We start from the raw sequence: 20,332 nt of genomic DNA, 5'->3' as shown, positions 1-20,332 counted from the left end.
TTTTCAGTAGTCCATAGACCATTATCCAGGACTGACCCTATGTTAGGGCACAATACAAGTCTCAAAATATTCAGAAAAATCAAAATCATACCAAGTATCTTATCTGACCATAATAGAATAAAACAAGAGGAACATTCTGAACTATACAAATATACAGATGTTAAACAACATGCTTCCAAATGGGTGAAGAAAGAAATTAAGAATAAAATTTAAAAATCCCTTGAAATGAATGAACACACAACATACCAAAATCTATGGGAAACAGCAAAAGAAGTATTAAGAGGCAAGTTTATAGCAATAAATGCTTATATCTAAAACTAGAAAGATTTTAAACCAACCTAATGATGCCTATCAAAGAATCTGAAAAGTAAAAATATGCCAAACTAAACATTCATGGAAAGAAGGAAATAAACATAATAAAGATCAGAGCATAAATAAATAAAATGAGACCAAAAAATTTCTCAAAAGATCAACAAAACAAAAAGCCAGTTTTTAAAAAAGATAAAATTTAGAAACCATTAGGTAGACTAAGAAGAGAGAAGACCCACATAAATCACAAATAAAAAAGATGTCACAATGGATACCACAGAAATACAATGGATCATTAGAGACTACTGTAAACAATTACATGGCACTAGGTTTGAAAACCTCGAGGAAAAGGGTAAATTCTGGGACACATGGGCAACAATCGACCAAGACTGAGCCAAGAAGAACAGAAAACCTGAAGAGATAAAGTAATGATGTTGAATTGGTAATGAAAAGTCGCCTAACAAAGAAAAGTCCAATACCAATGGCTTCCCCACTAAATTTTTTCAAACCATTTAAGAAGAAATGATGCCAATTCTCAAACTGTTTAGAAAAATTGTAGCTCAGAAAAATTGTAGCAGAGAGAATTTTTCTTATTCATGAGGTCAGCATAACCCAGATACCCAAACCAGGCAAGGATGCAACAAAAGAAGAAAACTACAGGCCAGTATTCTTGATGAATGTAGACACAAAAATCCTTAACAAAATCCTAGCATACTGAATCTAACAGCACACCAAAAAGACAAAACATTATGATCAGTGGAATTTATCCCAGGAGTGCAAGGATGGTTCAACATATGCAAATCAGTAAACAATACATCACAGCAACAGAATGAAGGTCAAAATGCTGTATATAACTTGATTTTCATTCAGCTCAATGATGCACAAAAAGCATTTGATAAAATTCAAAATCACTGTATGGTAAAAATTCTCAGTACATTATGTATAGAAGGAAAGCACAGCAACACAATAAAGGCTATTATGACAAATCCACAGCTAACATTGTACTGAACAAGGGAAAGCTGAAAGCATTTATGCTGGGGATTAAAACAAGACAACAATGTTCACTTTTACTACCCTTAATCAAGATGGTATTGGAAGTCCTAGCCAGTACAATTTGGCAAGAGAAAGAAATAGATGCTGTCTAAATTAGAAAGGAGGAAGTCATAATGTCACTGTTTGCAGATGACATTATCTTACAAATATCTATAGAAAAACCTAAAGACTATCAAATAAACCTCTTAAACTGATAAAGGAATTCAGTAAAGATGCAGGATACAAAACCAACATACAAAAATCAGTAGCATTTCTTTTTTCTTTTTTATTTTTTTTATCAGTAGCATTTCTTTTTTTCTTTTCTTTTTTCTTTTTGGCCGAGGCCAGGTTTGAACCCACCACCTCTGGTATATGGGTCGGTGCCCTACTCCTTTGAGCCACAGGTGCTGCCCCCCAAATCAGTAGCATTTCTACTTGTGTGCACACGTAACTAACTAAAAGAAAGCAATCCCCTTTACAATAACTACAAGAACATAAAATACCTAGAATAAATTTAACCAAGTAGGTGTTAAAATTGCCATGGTTTTGGAAGAAATCTACATATTCAATGCAATCCCTATTAAAATACGAATGACATTCTTCATAGAAAAGAAATCCTAAAATTTGTATGGAACCACAAAAGACCCCAAATAACCAAAGTAACTCTAAACAAATGAACTAAGTTGTAGGTATCACACTACTAGATTTTGAAATATACTACAAAGCTATAGTAATCAAAACAGCATGATACTGGCATAAAAACAGATACACAGACCCATGGAACACAATAGAAAACCCAGAAATTAATCCACATACCCACAGCCAATTGATTTTTGAGAATGGCTCCCACAACACTTATTGGAGAAGGGACAATTTCTTTAATAACTGGTGTGGGGAAAACTGGGTATCCCTATGCAGAAAACTGGGTATTCCCTATGCAGAAAAAGGAAACAAGATCCCTTTTATGTAAAAATCAAATCAAAATGTATCAAAGACATAATTGTAAGTCCCTAAATCACGAGAAGAAAACACAGAGCAAATGCTTCAGGACATTGGTCTAGGAAGAGATTTTATTAGACCTCCAATACACAGGCAACAAAAGCAAATGAAACAAATCCCAAATATGATTATATCAAACTAAAATGCTTCTGCACAGAAAAGGAAACAATCAACAAAGTGAAAAGACAACTTACAGAAGGCTAAAATATCTGTATACTGTTCATCTAACAGGGGATTGATATCCACAATATACAAGGAACTCAGCAGGAAAAAGCCCTAAACAATCCAATTTAAAAATGGGGAAATGGGCTGGGCATGGTGGCTCATGCCTATAATCCTAGCTCCCTGGGAGGCCAAGGTGGGTGGATCACTTGAGCTCATGAGTTCTAAACCAATCTGAACAACAGTGAGACCCTGTCTCTAAAAAATAGTCGGGTGTTGTGGCAGGTGCCTATAGTCCTAGCTACTTGGGAGGCTGAGGCAAAAGGATCACTTGAGCCCAAGAGTTTGAGGTTGCTGTGAACTGTGATACTAAGGCACTGTACTGGGGGCAGGAAAGTGAGACTGTGTCTCAAAAAATAAAAAAATAAAAACTAAATAAAAATGGGCAAATGATCTAACAGACATTTTTAAAAGAAGATATATAGGCTCCACGCCTGTGGCTTAAGCTGCTATATACACCAGCCATATACACCTGAGCTGACGGGTTTGAATCCAGCCTGGGCCCTCCAAACAACAATGATGGCTACAACCAAAAAAATAGCTGGGCATTGTGGGTGCATGTAGTCCCAGCTACTTGGGAGGCGGAGACTCGCTTAAGCCCAGGAGTTGGAGGTTGCTGTGAGCTGTGATGCTATGGCACTCTACCCAGGGAGACAGCTTGAGGCTCTGTCTCAAAAAAACAAACAAACAAAAAAACAAAAAACAAAGAAGATATACAAATGGCCACAAAATATATAAAAAGTGTTCAGTATCATTGATTATCAAAAAAGTGTAAATCAAAACATTAATGAGGTAACATTTGTTTCCCAGGTAGGATGGCTATCATCAAAAAGAAAAACAAATAATAAATCCCAGTGAAAATGCAGAGAAAAGGGAACTCATAAACACTACTAGTGGGAATTTAAACTAGTCCAGCCACTATGGAGAACAGTATGGAAATTCTGCAGCAAACTACAGATAGAACTACCATGTGGCCCAGCGATCCCACTACAGGGCATTTGTCCAAAGGAAACGGAATCAGTGTGTTCAGGACACATCTGTATCCCCATGTTTACTGCAGCACTATTCACAATAGCCACGGTATGGTACCAGCCTAGGTGTCCAAAAGCAGGTGAATAAAGAAAGAAAATGTGCTATAGAGTATACCCCGTGGGATACTATTCAGCTATTGAAAAGGATAAAATTCAGTGATTTACAGCAACATGGCTGGAAATGGAGGACATGATGTTAAGTGAAATAAACCAGAAACAGAAAATTAAACACCACATGTTTTAACTTGTATGTGGAAGCTAAAAAAGTTGATCTTACAGAAGTAAAAACTAGAACAGAGGATACTAGAGGCTGGAAAGGGTAGGGGGAAGGGGAGATTGGGAGAGATTTGTTAAAGGATGGAAAATTGCAGCTAGAAAAGAGGAATAAGTCCTGGTGTGTGTAGCCTTATAGGAAGAACTGTAGTTCATAATATATTATATAGTTTCAAATGGCTACAAGGAAGATATCGAATTTTCCTAGCACAAAGAAATAGAGTGAGATGATGGGTATAATTACTATGATCTGATCATTATCCATTATATGTATTGAAACATCATTATTTACCTCATAAATTATGCATCAATTAAAAAATAAAAAACTTTAAAAATATTAAAAATAGATACTTCTTACATAAACATGAGCAATATTCGGTAAGCTCATCTCCCTAAACCAGCAGAATTACCTCTTGGTTACATATCACATCATAGTGGAGGCTAGATTTTCTGTGGCAACAACTCCAAAAGCTTGGTAACTTAAAGCAGTGAAGGTTTATTTCTTGTTCATACAACACAGCGGGGAAGGTCAGCTGGATGCTGTGTTCCACATCTGCTTACTGAGGGCCCAGGCTGACAGATGGTGCAGCCACTGTCTAGAACACTGCTAATCACAGAGAGGTCCGGGGGTGGGGGTTCTGCAACGACAACTAAATGTTCTGACCTGGAAGGGTACATATGGTATCTGCTTATAACTCATGGGACAGAGCTAGTGACCAGGCTTTACCCAGCGGAAGGGAGGCAGTATGCCCAATCCAAGCAGAAATCACTGGCATATAATTGGTGAAACAATGACTACTATGGCCAGAAACCAGCTGCAAAGATGGACTATTTATGTCCTCCCCCCAATTCAAATTTCAAAGTCCTCAACCTCTCGAGGTGACAGCATTAGGAGGTGGCGCCCTGGGGAGGGTGTTGGATTATGAGGGCAGAGCCGCTGTGAGCAGGTAAAGAGGCCTAAGAGATCCCTGCTTCTTCTGTCCTGTGAGGTCACAGAGAGCAGGTGCTGTTTATCAGCTGGAGAGCAGGGCCTCAGTGGATGCTGAACCTGCTGTAGCCTTGATCCTGGACTTCTCAGCCTCCAGAACTGTGAAAAAGAAATTTCTGTTGTTTACAAGCTGCCCAATTTGTGCTGTTTTTGTGATAACATTCTGAATTGGCTGAGACACAAACCTACCTTGCATCTTTGCATTGTTGATGGCCTTAGTCTAAAACCTCCCAGCTGACTGGTTTTGCAGTCTCTCCCAGACATGCTTTTGATAGCCCTGAAGGACCCAGTGATGCCATTTTGGGCTTTTCATCATTTCAGGCCTTTGTCCTCCATTTTAAAAGCAACCTGAAAATTCTTTGTTTCGTTTCTTAGTAAACCACACCCCTCCCTATCTCCCGGGATGTGTCCCTATCCTGGAGTGCACAGGGCTCTCAGTCCCAGTTGCGTCTGGGAATGCTGGCAGCCCTGGCTTGAGCCTGAATAAATGCCCTCATGTGATTTGCATCGGTGTCTGGCTCTCTCATATGGTCCATGGGGATTTCGATTCTCGGGTGTAACAGCCCCAACAGGGTGTGACTTCTCAACTGATTTACTTTTGTACACCTTTATCTCTCCAAAAACCTGAGAGATGCTGCTTCTCTTTGTCTGGTTTCTACTTTCCTTCTGGATGACAGTTTTTACTTTGACTTCCTGGGTGGTGCCTGTGGCTCAGGGAGTAGGGCACCAGTCCCATATACCAAGGGTGGCAGGTTCAAACCTGACCCTGGCCAAAACTGCAACAACAAAAAATTAATTAATTACTTTGACTTCCTTATTTTCAGCCATTCTGGGTAAAAAAAATTCATTGAGTCTTGCTGCACCCCTGGGACCCTAAACCTAGACCCAGATCCCATGAGCCAATGTCTCTGTGAAGTTGAGCAACTTGTGAATGATACAAGTACCACGTGGGTAGAATAGTATGATTATATCTGTAAACATTTGCCTGATTCTTTTCTTCAGAATGATCTAGATTCAATTAGCAGGTGCCATAAAAAGGAAACATCAATGGGAAAAATGGATTAAAGATTAAACGTGACTGATCCCAGCAGGAAGCCAGTCTGACTGTTCCCAAGGTGGAAACTTATCAGAAGAAGGTGACCACCCTCACTTATCAGTTGACATCCATTTGGCTCAATATGAAAGCTGCAACTAGTGAGCTAAAATGTTTTTTTTTTTTTTTTTTTCTTCAAAACAGGGTCTTGCTCTCTCACCTTGGCCAGGGAGCTGTGGTATGACTGTTGCTCATTGTAACCTTGAACACCTGGGCTTCAGTGCTTCTTCCACCTCAGCACCCCCAGTAGCTGGGACAACAAGCGTGAGCCCCCAGACCTGGCTGAGCTAGAATGTTGACACCGAGGAAAGCCACGGTAGAGAATGTTGTGCGAGTGCTGCCCTCACTGCTGTAACACGGTACTGAAGAATAAAGCAGCTGGGGGGATGCACGTTCACAGTAGAAGAAATATTTTCATCCAACAATCCTATCTTATGGCTTCATTTTAGCCATTTCTCAACTAATAGACTACACTGCACTCAACCTCATTGTGCATAAAATCTCATTACCACCACAGCACAGAAAAGAAACTGGCTTGGGAACAAGGGAAATGGTAGAATAGGGAAAACGTGAATTCTGGGAAATATCTCTTTTATTAAGGCAAACCCCACAACTGCTAAGATTTAGCCTCATGTAGAGAGTTTGCTGGTCAAGAGAGGACGGATCAAATCAGCCTCCTCCTGCCTCCTCTGTTCTCCCATCCAGGTCCTTGTGCTCATGGTCAGGCTGTACAGCCCTGGAGTCTCTGCAGCTCTTCTGGTTCAGTTTTGAGACTCTGATTCACACCTGAACAAAAGCCCCTCTGTTAGTTTCCTGTAACACAGCCAAAGCTGGAGTTTACAAAAAACTTCAGAGAGCCGCAAGAGACACGGGAGCCTTCTCAGCTTAAGAAGTGGAGGTTTCCAATCCCAGGGCTTGGTTGCTGCCCTGACCCTCGCTTCTCCTTGTCTGGCTGTCGGAATCTGCCTTTCCCTGGAAGGAGACCCTAAAGCCTGGGTCTGTGTGTGATTGATTAGGAGGAGGGGAAAAGGGGGAAGTAAGCAGGGAGCTGAGAGTTAATGAGTGGCTTCCCGGGGTGGGGAGATGGGCTCCGTCACACAGGGGACCCTCTGGGATAGTGTAGAACACACCTCAGAATTGTCCTCCTGGAGAGAGAGGAAGATGGGGCACAAACTCCCAGCCCTCAGCACGGAGAGTTGGTTCCGCACTCTGGGCATGAGTGCTGGGTACATTTCCAGAGAAAGCTTGCAGCCAGGGAGAGGATCCGGAGATGCTTGTGAACTGTCCCCTGAAGCTGCAGTCGACCTCCAGGGTGGGCCCAGGGCATCCACTACCTGGAGTCCCAGGGGGCTGGGGGAAACTCCTGGCTTCTCAGCAGGGTCGCTCTCCTAAGGTCGCTTTCTGCCCCGCTCCTGGTCTCTCTCCTAAGGTCGCTCTCTGCCCCGCTCCTGGTCTCTCTCCCAGCCACCTGACTTCTGTATCTTGCAAGAGCTGGTCTTTGGCAACTTGTTCTCATGAATGCTGCACACACACGCACACACACATGTTGCAGAGTTCATGTGACAGTCAAAATTTAGTTTCTCATGATTTCCTATTCCCTTCCTACTAGAAAGTGTCTTTGATACACCATAATGATGAAATTTACTTCTACAAACACTGCCACAACTATTTATATTCTTAAGAATTCACTGTGAAGGAAATGATACGATGTTTGGCCTTTTGCTTGTAATGTTGCAAATTTTCTCACATCACAGGCACGTGTGTAAAGTAAACATACAACTATTCTCACAAGTCCCCTACACTATTGGGTAGTATAAAAAACATTTAAATTTTGGTCAATATGATAGGCTCAGGCAAAGCCTATAATTTAAACAGTCCCTTTAGATTAACTCAGTCTCTGCGTCTGATTTGGGCTTTCAGATTCTCTTCACCTGCCCCGTCCTCTCCAAGATGGAGAAGGCAGATGATTTTATTTCTGGATTCTCTATTCTGTTCCATTGCTCTGTGTCTCTACTTTTATACCAGTATCATGCTATTTTGATTACTACATCCTTATAGTACAGTATAATTTGAAGTCAGGTAATGTGATGCTTTCAGATTTGCACCTTTTGATTAAGATTGCTTTGGCTATTTGGGCTCTTTTTTGGTTACAAATGAAGAGTACGATTACTTTTTCTAGATCTGTGACATAATGATATCGGTATTTTGATGGGGATTGCACTGAATATGTAAATTGCTGTAGAGAGCACAGACATTTAGCAATGTTGATTCTACCAACCCACGAGCCTGGGATATTTTTCCATTTGTTTGTGTCATCTATGATTTCTTTCATCAATGTTTTGTAGTTCTCCTTGCAGAGATCTTTCACCTCTTTGGTTAAGTATGTTCCTAGGTATTTTATTTCTTTGAAGCTATTCTGAGTGGTATTGAGTCTTTGATTTGACTTTTAGTTTGACTGTTGTTAGTGTTTAGAAATGCTATTTATTTTGTAACCTGAGACTTTGTTAAAGTTCATCAATTCGGGCGGCGCCTGTGGCTCAAGGAGTAGGGCGCCCGTCCCATATGCCAGAGGCGGCGGGTTCAAACCCAGCCCCGGCCAAAAACCACAAAAAAAAAAAAAAGTTCATCAATTCTAGGAATCTTTTGGATTTGCTAGATACAAGATTATATATCTATATCTATATATGTATATATATACATTTTCGAGACAGAGTCTCACTTTGTCACTTTTGGCAGAGTACGGTGGTGTCATAGCTCGCAGCAACCTCAAACTCTTGGGCTCAAGCGATCCTCTTGCCTCAGCCTCCTGAGTAGCTGGGACTGCAGGTGCCCATCACAACACCCAGCTGTTTTTTTAGAAATGGGGTTTCACTCTTGCTCAGGCTGGTCTCTAGCTCTTGAGCTCAGGCAAGCCACCTGCCTCAGCTTCCTAGAGTGCTAGGATTACGGGCATGAGCCACAACACCCAGCTGATACACGATTATATTGTCAGCATATAGGGAAAGTTTGGTCTCCTCTTTCCAGATTTGAATATCTGTTATTTCTTTCTCCTGCTGATTTGCTCTGGCTAGGACTTCCAGTACTATTGAATGGAAGTGGTGACCATGGCTATCCTTGTCTCATTCCAGTTCTTAGGGGGAAGTCTTTCGACTTTTCCCCATTCAGTATGATGTTGGCTGTGGATTTGTCATAAATGGCTTCTATGATTTTGTAAGATGCACCGTAGGTGTTCCCTCTATGTCTGGTTTGTTGAGGGTTTTTATCATAAATGGAGCTCGATTTTATTGAATGCTTTTTCTGCATCTATTAAGATGATCACATGATCTTTGTTTTTGCTTTTGTAAATGTGGTGAATTACATTTATTGATTTGTGTATGTTAAACCATCCTTGTATCCATGGGATAAAATGCACTTGATCATGGTGAATTATCTTTTCGATGTGCTATTGAATTTGGTTTGCTAGTATTTTTCTGGGAATTTTTGGATCTATGTCCACAAAAGATATTGATTTGTAGTTTTTGTTTTTATTTTGTCCTTGTCTGGTTTTGGTATCAAGGTGTTACTTGCATCATAGAATATGTTGTCAAGAAGCATGAATCCTATGTATTCAATCTTGCTTTGAGGACAATTAATGACATGGTGGGGGTGGAGAAAGGGTAGAGCAGAGAGAGAGAAAAGAAGAGGTGGGGTGGGGGAAAGGAAGAGCAGAGAGAGGGAAGGAGAAAGGGAGGTGGGGTCTCAGAATGTGACACATCTTGTACCCTCAATGAATCCCCAATAATAAAGCAAAAAAAAAAAAAAGAATATGTTCTCAATGCTGTGTAACTATTTCTGTAGGATAGGTACCAGTTCTTTGTAGGTTGGGTAGAATTTATGTGCTAATCTGTCTGGTTTGGGGATTTCTTTCGTTTTTATTATTAAATCATAGCTGTGTACATTAATGTGATCATGGGGCACCATACACTGGTTTTATAGACCATTTGACATATTTTCATCACACTGGTTAACATAGCCTTCCTGGCATTTTCTTAGTTATTGTGTTAAGACATCTATATTCTACATTTACTAAGTTTCACATGTACCCTTGTAAGATGAGCTGTAGGTGTAATCCCACCAATCACCCTCCCTCTGCCCACCTCCCCGCTCCCTCCCCTCCCTCTCTCTCTTCCCCATATTCTTAGGTTATAACTGGGTTATAGCTTTCATATGAAAGCCATAAATTAGTTTCATCATAGGGCTGAGTACATTGGATACTTTTTCCTCCATTCTTGAGATACTTTACTAAGAAGAATATGTTCCAGCTCCATCCATGTAAACATGAAAGAGGTAAAGTCTCCATCTTACTTTAAGGCTGTATAATATCCCATGGTGTACATATACCACAATTTATTAATCCATTCGTGGATCTATGGGCACTTGGGCTTTCTCCATGACTTAGCAATTATGAATTGGGCTGCAATAAACATTCTGGTACAAATATCTTTGTTATGATGTGATTTTTGGTCTTCTGGGTATATGCCTAGTAGACGAATTATAGGATTGAATGGCAGATCTATTTTTAGATCTCTAAGTGTTCTCCAAACATCTTTCCAAAAGGAATGTATTAATTTGCATTCCCACCAGCAGTGTAGAAGTGTTCCCTTTTCTCCACATCCACGCCAACATCTCTGGTCTTGGGATTTTGTGACATGGGATAATCTTACTGGAGTTAGATGATATTTCAAAGTAGTTTTGATTTGCATTTCTCTAATGATTAAAGATGATGAGCATAGGGCGGCGCCTGTGGCTCAGTCAGTAAGGCGCCGCCCCCCATATACTGAGGGTGGCGGGTTCAAACCCGGCCCTGGCCAAACTGCAACCAAAAAATAGCTGGGCATTGTGGCGGGCACCTGTAGTCCCAGATACTCAGGAGGCTGAGGCAAGAGAATCACTTAAGCCCAGGATTTGGAGGTTGCTGTGAGCTGTGTGAGGCCATGGCACTCTACCGAGGGCCATAAAGTGAGACTCTGTGTCTACAAAAAAAAAAAAGAAAGAAAAAGAAAGATGATGAGCATATTTGCATATGTCTGTAGGCCATGCACCTATTTTCTTCAGAAAAGTTTCTCTTCAAGTCCCTTGCCCAGCCTGTGATGGGATCACTTCTTCTTTTCTTGCTTATACATTTGAGTTCTCTGTGGATTCTGGTTATTAAACCTTTGTTGGAGACATAACCTGCAAATATCTTCTCCCATTATGAGGGGTGTCTGCTTGCTTTACTTACTGTGTTCTTGGCTGTGCAGAAGCTTTTTAGTTTGATCAGGTCCCGGTAGTGTATTTTTGAAGCTGCTTCAATTGCCCGGGGGGTCCTCCTCATAAAATACTCGCCCAAACTGACTTCTTCAAGAGTTTTCCCTGCACTCTCTTCTAGTATTTTCATAGTTTCATATCTTGAGTTTAAATTTTTAATCCAGTGAGAGTCTGTCTTAGTTAATGGTGAAAGGTGTGGGTCCAGTTTCAGTCTTCTACAGGTTGCCAGCCAGTTCACCCAACACCATTTGTTAAATAGGGAATCTTTTCCCCACTGAATGTTTTTAATTGGCTTGTCAAAGATCAAATAACGGTAAGTAGCTGGATTCATCTCTTGGTTCTCTATTCTGTGCATCAAAATCTTTGGTGGTTTTGCCTTTAAATTCGTTAATTTCTTGAGACAACTTTTGAATTTCTCCTCGAATTTCTAATTTCGACTTTTGAATTGCTGCTCGAATTTCTAATTCCAAATTTTCCTCCATTGTATTAATCTTGTTTGCAATCAAAATTCTGAATTCGATTTCTGACATCTCAGCCAGCTGTTTATGAATAGGATCTTCAGTTACATCTGCTATATCTTTCCTTGGGGGGTTGATCTATTCTGGTTATTCATGTTGCCAGAGTTTTTTTGCTGATTCCGCCCCATGATTGTTTTTCACCATTTGATTTTTCTTCTGGAGCTTTGTCGAGGACCCATACAGTGCTATGGCCTGAGAAACTGGGGACCTGTTTGGTGTGGTGGGGCTAAGTGGTTCTGTCTTGTTTTTAGCTGGTCTCTGTTTGACCCTGGTGAAACAGTTGCTGTGGATTGAAGTCTTAGCTGTGGAGAAATACCAGCAATTAAGTCACCCCGCCCCCCACTGGCAACAATTGGAAAAGGAAAATCAAACCTTCCTATAACCACACACCCAGGGCACCACCTGAATAGTCCTTGGGCGATTGGCTCAGTTCAAAAGGTCCAAATCAATTGTCTCAGTCAGTGCCTGTCTCAGGTAGAAGAGTTTAAAAGGTCTCTGGCAACTAGATCTCAGGGTTCTGCTGACAACTCAAATATGACTTGCTCTGGTGCTCCATGAGGTTAGGAGGACCTATCCAGTAAATAGATTAGTCTGGGAGGGTTGATGCCTCCTTCCCCACCTTGCACCTCTCTCACGCCCAGTCACTGATAACCCTGCATGGCTGTGACACAGTTGCTTCCAAGGAGCAGATACTCTAGGGTTTTGCACCTGCCTGAATCACAAGGAAATCTATGTCTCCTCACCCAGGCCACTGCTGTCTGCCTCTATCCGGCAGGGGGAGGTGAGGCCTGACAACCTGTGGCGCTGGGGGTGTTCATTCAGTTCCAGCCCTGCCCCTGATTGATATTGCTGACTGAACAGAAGAACTTTGCGGAATTTGTTTCTGTCCCTGCTAAATTCCCCTGCAGAAGAGAAGCTGTTTTGAGTTCACAGAACCTGCGCCTCAGGCCCTGTCTTTGCTGTTGCCCAGTAGTTTGTATTCGCAGCACGGTTACCTTTCAGTTCTAGCCTTGTGCCCTCCTTTGTGTAGGCTGATCCCCTGAGGGCTGCGTGCATCTTAGGCTCAGTACAGCGGTCCTCTTGGTCAACCCTGCCCTGGAAGTTAGCCAGCAGTGCGCATGCATTTTCTAATCCCCACGCTCCACGTAGGCCGGTACCACCTCAGGCAAACCTTTTACTCACGGGGCCTGCGTTTAGCTGGTGGTTGCCACCTGACAAGATGCCCGGCCTCCTCTGGTTGCCCAGAGAGACAGGCCGTGTGACTCCAGAATATCCAGGGGTGAGCCCTATTGTTGCTAAAAATGGCTGCTGCTCTGCATCTCAGGGCACCACTCTTGGTGTGGTTCTCTCTCAGCTGACCGTCCTCTCCTCACTCTTGTGCCGCAGAATCAGCACTGACTAGCTGCATTCCAGGCCCTGTCCACACCCCTCCAGAAATCACCCAAGAATCTGGACTCCTGGGGGACAGGCCTCCAGACCTCAGAGTGAGAGTGGAGGGAGTGCTGGGAGCTCAGAATTGCAGGTAGAGAATATATACAGTTTTACACAGTTTTATGCCTGGCAGGAGAGTGCCATGGCACCCTAGTGGGAGAAGTAGGTCCAGTTTTTAGAGGATCTCTCTCATGGAGTATAATGGGAGAACTTTTGAACTCTGCTTGTTTGTTTATGGGGTACTCCAAGCTGTTCTCATGGGGGAGGGGACTCCCGTCTGCTTGGTGATGGATTTTGTACCTTTTGTTTGTATCCTTGGGGTTGCAGCTCACCTCAGCAGGGTTGATGTGCGTTCTTCAACCTTCTCTCTTGGTGCAGCTCAAATCCACCAGGTTACTTGCTAAATTTCTGTCCTTTAACGCTCCTTCTGGACGGGAGCTTCTGTGGAAAGCTGGCTTCAGTCAGCCATCTTGTCTCTGCCCCCCAGGACTTTCTTTCTTGAGAGATTTTTTAAAAAATTACTGCTTTAGTCTCACTACTCATTATTGATTTGTTCACTATTTGTATTTTTTCCTGATTCAGGCTTAGAAGGTGTGTGTTTCCAAAAATGTATCCATTTCCTCTACATCTTCTAGTTTTTTTTTGTGCCTATAGAGGTTTTGGTAGAATTCAAAAATGGTATTTTGTATTTCTGTGGTATTGGTTGTCATGTCTCATTGTTCACTTCTGACTGAGCTTTCTGGAGTCTTTTCTATTTCTCTTTCATGTGGCTGGTGGGCTACAGATTTTGTTTATATTTTCAAAGAACCAGCATTTTATTTCATTGATCTTTTGTATTCTTTATCTGATCTCAGTTTCATTTAGTGTTGCCATGAGACTCGTTCTTTCTTTTCTTCTGCTGGCTTTGGGTTTGGTTTGTTCTTCTTTTTCTAGTTCCCTGAGATGTGACATTAGTTTGTTAATTTGTGATCTTTCTTTTTGTTGTGGTTTAGAAGGACATTGCATGGAGTGGGCTGTTTTTTTTTTCTTTTTTTGTCTTTAGAGACAGGTCTCTGTCACCTGGGCTGCAGCCCACTGGTACAATTGTATATCACCAGAGGTTTAGAGTCCTGGGCTCAGGCGATCTTCACCCCTCAGCCTCCAAGTGATGCCTCTGATGGACTGATAATGGCTGTTTGTGGCAGTAGACTCTTGATAGAGATAGAGGAGAATTCAAAAAGAGAGAATCAGGGAAGAAAAAGAAGTATAACAATAACAAAAGCAGGAGGAGGAGAGAGGGGAAAGGGGAACAGAAGGGAAAGGAGAATGTTTTGACAACCTCATTTGAATTTCTGGCCCAGCTGAGCCTGAAGCTCTAATCCGAGGCTGGACTTCCTGGTTCTGTGGACCCAGGTCTTCCCTTTTTGTCTTAAGCCATGTCAGTTCTGTTTCTATAATTTGAATGGAAAAAACTCTGATAATTGCAGCTGGATTTGTTTTGAGTACTTGCCTGTACAGTTTCAATCCTCTGGGGCTGGGAGGCAGTAGGAAGGATGCTGGTAATGAACAAGCTAATTTTTTTTCCATCTAATTTATCCATCTGATTAACAATCTTTATTCATTTAAGGGCATATTTTTCGTTTTCCAGTGATTATTAGCATAATTAGGCAGAGAAGGTCTTAGTATCCTTTGCTTCATCTCTTTTTCTGTATTTCTACACCAATGGAGTCTGGAGTCAAGCAGAGGCCTTTTGATCAAAGAGCACTTACTCATTTTTCTAACTCAGGAAAAATATGAAGCCTAAAGGGCAACTTTGAAACAAAGGTTCATCCCAGCCAGTGGTCTGCCTTGGTCTTGCAGTTTAGGAAGAGGCAGCCATTCCCATTTCCTGCACATTTTATCTTCACAACATAGCTACAATTTTGTTTGGAGATTCCTAGAATACTTAAATCACTTGTATATTATCTGATATGTGTAAAAATTATGTGTTACTCCAGATTAGAATAAAGAATCAACACTTGATAGTGTGAGCAAAGAGGAGAAAGAAGACAAACCTCAAGATGAAACCCTGGGACAAAGGACTGAATCTGACTGCTCTGTTGAGTGTATTCATCTAATTTGATAATTTATAAAGTAATTCAAAAAGAGGTTTTGACCACTGTGAGGGAAAGGCCCTCTGTGTGCCGGCTGCTATTGTGGTGGTGGAGGGTGTGTGGAAAAGGGGGAGCTCCCAGGAAGAAGTGTGCCCTTGGGGAGCTGTTCTATCCCAAAGGAAGCGAGAGAGAAGCAGGGAGGTGAAGAGCAGGTGGTCAGGGTGACTGCAGACATGTAAACCCCAGTCGCAGCCACAGGAGAAGTCGTGTCCAGGATGCGGAGTTGGGGGCAAGCGCATAGAGGAAGCTCTGGAATGATATAGATTTTAGCTGAGTCTTGAGGTGGTGTGGGGATTTGTGAATGGAAACCAAGAGGGAGAACACTATCAGTGTTTGTGGAATCTTGGGGAGAGAACTGGTTTTAGAGTCCAGGGTGTGTGCCAGGGAGAAGGACAGGTGGGAAGGCTGCTTGTTCCCCAGCAGAAGGGCCTTGAGTCCTTCCCCAGAATTGCTAGACAATGAGAAGCCACTGGAAGTCGAGCAGGATGTGTGTTGGAGTCTTTAGGAAGATGCACTGGGCATCTGGGGAAGGATGAGGGGAGAGCTGGTTGAAGGGGAGGGCAGTGAAGGATGCCGGGACAGTATGTGTGAAATCAGATCTTGGTTTAAAGGACAGCTCTTGTGAACAAGCTGCTCAAACCCAGTACCAGCCACTCAACAGCACTCGCTGGCGGAAGTTGCTGCCCTGGAGTCAGGAGAGTGGTAAGGCCAGTAGAAGAGATGACAGCAGGTGCAAGATGGGCGGGGTCTGTCGTTCCCACACTCAGAGCTAAGCAGACATGGTCAGTCGCATGGGAGCTGCACTGTCAGTGCCCGGGCCTGGGAGGTGACAGCTGGCCGAGCACTGCAGGTGATGGAATAAAAGATTGCGTGTAACTGGTTGTGCTGAGACAGACTCACCTCCCCCAGGACCTTCTCTAGGAAATGGGGGTAAGGCTGGGGCAGAGGAGGAAGAAGGCAGCTCCTGCTGTCTCAACTGCCTGCACATCACACATCGTCAAAGCTGTTAGGGTAAAGCAGCAATGCCAGAAACAGGATCCCTGTGACAGGGCCACAGAGCAGAGCCTCAGCTTTGTCACCTGTGAAAGGACAGGCATTTTGAGGCTTAAGCAGCTCACAGGCAGCACTTGCCAGAGGGTCTGGAACCCAGCAGACTGGCATCCTGGCATCCTTCCCTCTCAGTGACAGCATGCCTGTGGTGCTACAGAGGGCCCTTCATTTCAGAGCCTTGTCCTCTGTCCCTGGGAGGTGTGGGGACAGATGGTAGCTTTGCATTGATGTTGTAGTGCAGAGGTCACCAGTAGATTGATCTGCTGCCACTACTTCATGGTTCTGGCATGACGCCATGTGACAAATAGCTTCACTGTTCTGAAGACTTCCCACTGCTCCCCTGGCCTGGTCAGCCTCTCCCTCCGTCCCTCCACTTATTTCCTGCTGTCCCCCTTCCTGGCTGTCCAGCTCAGGGAGGCAGTAAGACAGGAACTAAGCTTACCGGTGGACTGACTGGGGATGCAGGTGTCAGGTTGCAGCACCTCCTTCTTTCCCTCCTTCTCCCACTCCCCACCTGCTCACTCCTCCACTTCTCCTGCTTTCCAAATGATGAAGACCAGCCCAGACCAGACAGGACTTGCCTTGCAGCAAACTGTAAGAGGACAGACATGCATGCAAATGCCTCCAACTGGGAGTGACAAGTACCCTAGAAGTGACTCCAGCAAAATACCGGATTCTGGGCAATTTATATAACGAAACCCAGAAATTTATTCTCTCATGGTTCTGGAGGCTGGGAAGTCCAGGATCACAGCAGGTTCAGTTGTCTGGTGAGGGCTGCTCTCTGCTTCCACGCTGGTGCCTGCTCGCTGCATTCTCTGGAGGGAAGTGTGCTGTGTCCCTGCTGGGGAGGCAGAAACAGAACACTGCAGGAGCCTCTTTGTAAGGGCCTGAGTTCCAGTCCTGGCCTACTCCCCTCCTGAAGATCCCACCTCTCAGTACTATTGCATTGCAACACCTGAATTTTGGAGGGGACACAGTCAAACTACAGCACAGATGATGAAAAATGTGAGTTCAGAGTGGGAAGCAGAGACTGTCTACTGAAAGCTCAAGGTTCTGGGCAGCTTCAGGAGGAAATGGCAGTGGGGTCTGAGGATTGGTAAGATTCAGACAGTTGCAACAAAGGGGTAAGGCAGCAGCCTGAAAAAGGTCCAGGAAGAAAAGACTGGTGCTTGTGTCAAGGGACGAATCCTTCATTTTAATCAGACTTCTATGTGTGTGAAGGGAATTGTAAGCCCGATTAGGGAGGAGTTTGGAAGCTAAGGTGGGGATTTGGGAATTTAGGCCACAGTATTAGGGAGGAAGTAGGTGATAGGATCAGAGAAGTCTTTTGGAAGGTTAGTCCATCAGCTTTGTGTGGAATGGGGGTGATGAGAGGCAGGGAGGGGCTGATGTGTGAATTCAGGACTGCCAGGGGATGGAGGAGGAGGCAGAGGTGGATGGGACACTGCGGAGTTAAAACTGGGAGAAATTGGCAACTGATTGAAAATTGGGGCTGAGCAGGGAAGAGGATCCAGAGTGACTTTTTTGCTTTTCCCCGTGGGATCCAGCCCCACTTGTCCCTTAAGGATACTAGCTCCTTTTGGCTGAATAAATTGTCCTACAAGCGTCCCCTTCTGTGGGCCATGCCTCCTCCCCCGCCACCCCATTCTGAGGGTGGTGGTAAAATGTTTCCCATTTATCATCATTGCTATAGGCAGAGAGGTGTTCTGGCTTTATTTTGAACCAAGGCAGGTTTTACTGTAACTTTTCCTGAGGATGTTATTAGAAAGGTTTTCATAGGGCCTTTATGCTGTAAGAAAAGAATCAAGTTTTCTGCAGAGTCCTTATGCTGGCATGTGGGTTATTAGGTTGTACTTTTTTTTTCAGTGAGGTGGGAAGGGGAGGAAAGAGGCTTTCTTGGGGACATTGCTGACGGTTTCTCACATGTTCCTCTGTGTTTCACTTTGGAACCATCATCAATTTGGCTTGGAGCAGCAGCTGCCTGTCTGCGTGGACCCGCCTGCCCAGTGTCCCTTGGAATTCTCCCATTTTCTCCTTCCAGCTGTCATCTAGGTGTGGCTTGAGTCCATTTGGTGTAGATAATACGCCAAAAAATCCCTCTTCCTTTATAATTCCTCTTGTCATTGATGTCGCAAACGTTTTCTTCCTTTCTCCTTCCTTTTCTCTCACAGGTACAAAGATGTAGAAATGTATTATTCAAGCTCTTTTGCGGTGTGGTGGGGGGCAGAGGTGTTTACATAAAACAACAGAGTCCCCCTGCTGGGTCATAGTTCTGTGGCTCAGCCCCAGCGTCTTTGTTCTGGGATCCAGGCTGAGGGGCTGCGTTGGTCTTGATCTCATGGTAGAGGAAGAATAGCAGAGGTGGACCCAGGCAGTGGACTTGAAGCTTCTGCTTGGAGGTGGACATGTCACTTCAAAAAAGGTTGGGTTTTTTTGGAGACAGTTTCACTTGGCCACCCTCTGGTAGAGTGCCATTGTGTCATAGCTCATAGCAACCTCAAATCCTTGGGTTCAAGCGATCCTCTTGCCTCAGCCTCCAGAGTAGTTGGGGCTATGGGTGCCCGCTACAACATCGGCTATTTTTTTAGAGATGGGGTCTCACTCTGGCTCAGGCTGGTCTCGAACCTGTGAGCTCAGGCAATCTACCCACCTCGGCCTCCCGGAGTGCTGGGATTACATACCAATAAAAGTTTTTTACCATCTGTTTTCTGGACCCAAAGTAATGTCACATATGTTAAGTTTTTTTTTAATTTTATTTCAGCTTTTCTAGGTTATCCTGAAGTGAACAACCCCCAAATCTCAGTGGATTATAAGAAAAAAAGCTCTTAATTCCTGCTTCTGTGCTATGAAGATTTGCCAGCTTTGGGCCCAGTGCAGCTCTCAGCTTGCGACTTGGCTCACATGTCTTCTTTACTCTGGCTAGAGCAATAGCCCTTGAGCTCTTGGCAGAGGGTAAAGAACCTCAAACTTGCTCTTCTACTTTTTGGAATAGAACTCTTTGTCCAAAATGTGGTAGGACACGGTTTTCTTCTTCTATCCTCTTTCCTTGTGAGAGCTCCACCCTGGAACCTTGGTGCACAGCAGGCCGAGCTAAGGGAACAGGTTACTCGGCAAAAGGTGAAGAGATTGAGGGCTTCAGTCCCTTGATAATGCTTTTAGTTTTGCTGCAAGGCTCGGTGCTGTTAGTGGAGACATTGCACGTGGAGACTGGAAGTAGCATTCTCTTGGGAAGAGCTCCTCGGGATCACACAGGCCACGGCGTCTCCCTAGTATCCCTTCCCTCTGTACCAGGGGCGGGAAGAAGAGGCAGACTCCCGGATGGGGGGAAGTGGCTTGAAGAGATGGAGGGGCCGTGGGCGAGGAAGAGCACAAGGGAGGGAGCCCAGAAAGGTTGCTTGGTTTCTTTGACACCCACCTCTGGCAGATTGAGGATCCAGGGATTAGCTAGAGAGCTGTTTTGTCCAACCTGTGGTCTCTATGTGTGGTTATCTAATCGTATGTGTTCTGGTTCTGGACTTGCTTGTACCTGCCTGCTGACAGTTAAGGGCATGGGTACATAACAACGTCAATGCATCATACACATGAACGGTGAGGCTGCTGGGAGGGCAGGTGGAAGACACTGCTGATCCCCTGGCCCCTCCATTCTATGGAACCCAAGGACTCTGAGAGGTGCAGTTTGAATATGTAAAGAAGACAGGTAATCTGGTGGTACAATATCATACAACCATTAATAAAGAGCTCTAGAAAAATATACTAGTTTTGGGGGTTTTGCCATGATTGCTGGAGAACAAGGAATAATTATAACATCATTCCTTAAAGAATTGCAGAGGAGGGAGGATGTTGACTAGAAATAAAGGATTCCTCCACGGGGAGGCTGTTCTGTCACCTGGTCTTGTCAAAGGGTACGCTGGCCACTTGAATGGTTTCAGTATCCTTGCAGGCTTGGAGAAGTGACTCTCAGGAGAGGT

The 20,332-nt window shown here is 43.8% G+C and overlaps 1 long non-coding RNA gene across 2 annotated transcripts in view; it reads left to right on the top strand.

Annotated features, from left to right (window-relative positions):
* Positions 1-20,332, top strand: part of LOC128581160 (uncharacterized) — a 66,273-nt gene that overhangs the window by 24,831 nt on the left and 21,110 nt on the right. Inside the window, exons 1-2 of one of the 2 annotated variants that reach the window (XR_008378773.1) lie at positions 5,532-5,990; positions 6,092-6,263. The exons of the other annotated variant lie outside the window; for it this stretch is intronic. This is a non-coding gene — a long non-coding RNA (uncharacterized LOC128581160). Of the gene's footprint in view, positions 1-5,531; positions 5,991-6,091; positions 6,264-20,332 lie in introns of those variants that run through there. 2 annotated transcript variants of the gene reach the window in all.

Source organism: Nycticebus coucang, chromosome 1, assembly GCF_027406575.1.
Source record: "Nycticebus coucang isolate mNycCou1 chromosome 1, mNycCou1.pri, whole genome shotgun sequence".
NCBI classification, from domain to species: domain Eukaryota; kingdom Metazoa; phylum Chordata; class Mammalia; order Primates; family Lorisidae; genus Nycticebus; species Nycticebus coucang.
Note: the sequence above shows the minus strand (reverse complement) of the source record. Positions and strands in the feature narration are given on the sequence as shown.